The sequence below is a fragment of the Macrobrachium nipponense genome, chromosome 4 (assembly GCF_015104395.2).
Source record: "Macrobrachium nipponense isolate FS-2020 chromosome 4, ASM1510439v2, whole genome shotgun sequence".
Taxonomy (NCBI): domain Eukaryota; kingdom Metazoa; phylum Arthropoda; class Malacostraca; order Decapoda; family Palaemonidae; genus Macrobrachium; species Macrobrachium nipponense.
Genome location: NC_061100.1, coordinates 10,321,116 through 10,325,764, shown reverse-complemented (window position 1 = coordinate 10,325,764; position 4,649 = coordinate 10,321,116).

The following is a 4,649-nucleotide window of genomic DNA, read 5'->3' as shown; positions in this document are numbered from 1 at the left end:
CTTCGAAACGGACCTCTACGGAGTTCCACGTCTCTCTTCCCAGGAGAGATGGTGGACGCTGCGGTGGACAGACGGCGCACTGACGACAGTGACCGTCTTGGTTCACCAGGCAGTCTCGAAGGCTTCTGGGCAGCCTCGGGACTGCGGCCAAGTCTAAGAGCTCGGCTAGCGCTTCCTCGGCGGCTAAGACGGTTTGCTGCGTCGAAGCCCCGGGGAATGACTCTGTCTTCTTCGACTTCTGGCAAGGGGAGCCGTAACCAGCCCTCCTCCCAGCCCTCCTCATCCGTGGAGGCTCTGGGAAGAAGTCGAAGAAAGGGAAACGCTAGGGACGGCGTTCCCCCTCACCTGCTGCCGGAAGTGGGGGGGTGCCTGGCCAGCCATTGGGCAACTTGGCAGCGCTACGGCGCCGAGACCTGGATTGTAGATGTCCTTCGGGAGGGATATCTATTACCCTTCGAATCTCGGCCACCCCTCACCTCCAACCCGGTCCAACAGCAGTCGTACGTTCCAGGGTCATCGAAGGACGTAGCACTGAGACAGGAGATAAAGACCATGCTGAGCAAGAGAGCTGTAGAGATCGTCACGGATCAGTCACCGGGCTTTTACAGTCGACTCTTCCTGGTGGAAAAGTCTACGGGAGGCTGGCGCCCGGTGATAGATCTCTCTCCCCTGAACCGGTTTGTTCGCCAGACCCGGTTCACGATGGAGACGGCACGCTCAGTGCTCGACTCCATCAGGGAGAACGATTTCATGCTTTCAGTGGACTTGAAGGATGCGTATTTCCAAATACCCATTCATCAGTCCTCCAGAAAGTACCTCCGCTTCATCCTCGACGGGACGGTGTACCAGTTCAGCGCTCGCAGTTGCTACAGGACAGGGATCGACTGCTCGAGTTCTGTCGCGATCTGGGGATCGTGGTGAACTTCGAGAAGTCCGATCTCGAGCCCAAGCAGAGGATGAAGTACCTGGGTATGCTGATCGACACGGTAGCAGGGCGAGTCTTCCCCGCAGACTCGCGGATCAGCAGATTCAGGGAGGCAGCCAACCAGTTCCTGTCTCGGCAGGAACAGGTAGCTCAGCGATGGCAAGTCGTGATCGGACACCTGTCGTCGCTCGAGAAGTTAGTCCCTCACGGGCGTCTTCACTGCGGTCTCTTCAATGGAGGACTAAAGGAGATGTTGGTCGCAGGCGACGGATCCCCAAGCTTTCCAGTGTCACTGACACAGGAGGTGAGGCAGGACCTAGCCTGGTGGCTGGACGACAGGAACCTCTTAAAGAGGAGTGCCTCTGCGCACTCCCCCCCCGGACATGCAGCTGTTCTCAGACGCATCGACCGAGGGATGGGGCGCACACCTGGAGGAGTTGCTGACTTCAGGAGTGTGGGACGAGAACGACAAGCACCTTCACATCAATGTACTGGAACTCAAGGCAGCGTTTCTCGCTCTCCAAGAGTTTCAGGACCGCTTGATGGGACACTCAGTGGTGTGATGTGCGACAACACCACGGTGGTGGCTTACGTCAACAAACAGGGGGGCCTAGTGTCTCTCCCGTTGTACCAGTTGACTCGGAAGGTGCACGAGTGGGCTCAGGCACACTCAATAGAGCTGTCGGCACGCTACATTCCAGGGAAGAGGAATGTAGTAGCAGACACGCTCAGCCGTCGGGATCAGTGATAGGGACCGAATGGTCTCTACACCAGGACGTGGCGGAAAGGCTCTTCGACCTGTGGGGGCGCGACCAGATCGTGGATCTGTTCGCCACCCGGCACAACAGGAAGCTCCAGGTGTTCTTCTCGGCCGTGCCGGACCCATGGGCAGCTGCAGAGGACGCTCTTCAACACCCGTGGGACAACCTCTTCGCCTATGCCTTTCCCCCGTTCAGCCTGATTCGCGGTGATCAGTCGAGCACTGGTCACCCCGAATCTCAGGATGATCCTGGTGGCTCCCAAATGGCCACAGGCCATTTTGGTATCCGGACCTGCTGGCTCTTCTCGCAGGAGAACCGAGAGAGATTCCCCCTTGGCACAACCTTCTGCAGCCCAGCCACACGTCGAGCGGTACCACCGAGCAGTCCAGTCCCTACGTCTTCACGGCTGGCTGTTATCCACCATCTCTTGCGAACGAGAGGCTTTTTCTCGTAGCGCAGCAACAGAGATGGCTGGAAACGTCCGTCAGTCCTCTACAGCTGTGTACCAGGGGAAGTGGGCCGTCTTCTGTGGTTGTGTCGTAGACGGGGGGGTCTATCTCCTCTCAGAGCCACTCTTCAGCAGGTAGCGGATTTCCTCGTTTTCTTCGCCGAGAGAAGCTCCTCTCAGTCCCCACAGTCAAAGGATACAGAGCCGCCTTGGCCCTCGTCCTGAAACTGAGGGGGTTGGACATCTCGAACTCGTTCGAGATCTCCTTGCTTATGAGGAGCTTCGAAAGGTCTTGCCCACCCAGGGAACTCAGGCCCCCTGCGTGGGATGTGACTCTCGTCCTTAGGAGTTTGACTCGAACGCCGTTCGAGCCACTCCGGGAGTCGTCAGACAGGGATCTGACCCTCAAGACCCTCTTCTTGCTGGCCCTGGCATCGGCGAAGAGAGTAGGGGAAACTTCATGGTCTTTCCTATGATGTACGACACTCCAGGGGATGGGGATCCGTGATGCTCGATTTCGTCCCGAACTTCGTGGCGAAGACTCAGAAACCGTCGGTCCCTGACGACAGGTTCGAGTCATTCACGATTCCCTCCCTAATGGACTTCACCGATAATGATGCGGATGAGATGCTGCTTTGTCCTGTGAGGGCGCTACGGCGCTATCTGAAGAGAACTCGACACCTCAGGCCTGAGTGTCGACGCCTCTTCGTTAGCACCGGGTCACCAAGAAAGAAGTATCCAAGAACACTCTTTCTTTCTGGCTGCGTGAGGTCATCAGGAGGGCGTATGAGGCTGATGGTAGTGACGACATCCGTACGTCCCGTCCGAGAGCTCATGAAGTCAGAAGTATTGGCCCGTCGTTGGCGTTCCGTAAGAACTTCTCCGTGGCGCAGGTCCTGAAGGCAGGGGTCTGGTCTAACCAGACTACCGTTTACGTCCTTCTACCTTCGGGATATTGCCCACAGGTCCTTGGATACATTTTCCTTGGGACCCGTGGTGGCTGCTCAACAAGTTTGTGTAGCTAACCCAGACCCCTCGCAGGCTGAACAGCATCGAGTCCTGGTGTGACTGTGTGGATGGATGTGTGAGTGAGTGAGTGACTGGCTCTCTCTTCCATCTTTTCCTTCCCCTCTACCTGTGGGCAGAGGGCCATGGTCGTCACTACGCTGGATGAGGACGAGATGCAGGTGAGCTATATGACAGAGCCCCATCCTATCCCTTTCACTAGGGATAGGAGCAGAATATCCACCACTTCCTTCTACAAGGGGGGGAAGTGGATGCCTACAAGAGTCAAACCCATGACTTTATATTTGCTCCTGTACAGGAACAAGTTCTTACATTGCTGGTACGAAGAGATACGCATGCCTCTCTCTTAGTACTCGGTCCAGAGGTCTGACCATTGATCCTGCGGTGCACACCCCGATCAATCGGACAGAGGCTTGGATCCCTCCCTCGCTCTTACGACCAGGGAGGCTTCCAAGGTTGGGCGAACACCAGTCTGTTCACAAAAGACTCAGATTCCTCCCACCAAGAAGTGAGTCTTCCTATTGTAAAAGGACGAAGGTTTGTATGCCGTGTCGGAACAAATGACAATTTGTCCAAAAATTGGCATTTTTCCTAACTATACAAACCTGAGGTCCTTTTACACATAGCCCCCACCTCATGCCACCCTCACTCTGCAGTTTTTGCTTGGGCCAAAAGCAAAAGTGATTTGTTTATTTTACCTCCCAGTCGCGCGCAGCGCGCCTGTCGGACTAGCAGTTAACTACGAACCCCTTGTTCGAAAGCTTACGACCTATCCAGCTGCCGCTAGTACCTTCCTAGTTGACCTCAAAAGGTTTGTAGTTAGAAAAATGCCAAATTTTGGACAGGTCATATTCCCCCACCAAGAAGTGAGTCCATTGTAAAAGGACCGAAGGTTTGTATGCCGTGTCGGAAAAAGAATGACAAATTGTCCAAAATGTTCACCAAGTTTTGAGTCTTCCTGTAGGACCGAAGGTTTGTCTGCCGGTCGGAAACAAATGACAATTTGTCCAAAATTGCATCATACAATACTTACCTGCATATATAACATAGCCTAAGATCCGTCCCCGTCCCCGACAGAAATTCAAATTTCGCGCCACTCGCTACAGGTAGGTCAGGTGATCTACCGGCCTGCCCTGGGCGGCAGGACTAGGAACCATCCCCGTTTTCTATCATATTTTCTCTGTCGCCGGTGGTATCAACATTGTTGTTATTACCTCCTGACTTAGATTCATTTTTCAACCTTTGATCAACGTTTTTCGGCTTTTGGTGACGTATTTGGATCGTGTTTTGGCATTCGCTACTGTGGACTGTTTTGGAATAACTCTTTTGGATTTTTCTCAGTATGTCTGATTCTAATGTGAGTGTGAGAATGTGTGTGAATGTAGGCTGCAGGGTGAGGATACCGAAAGCTTCGGTGATCCTCACACTGTATGCCGTAAATGTAGGGGGGTTCAGTGTTCTGCTATTAATACTTGTAAGGAATGCGAGG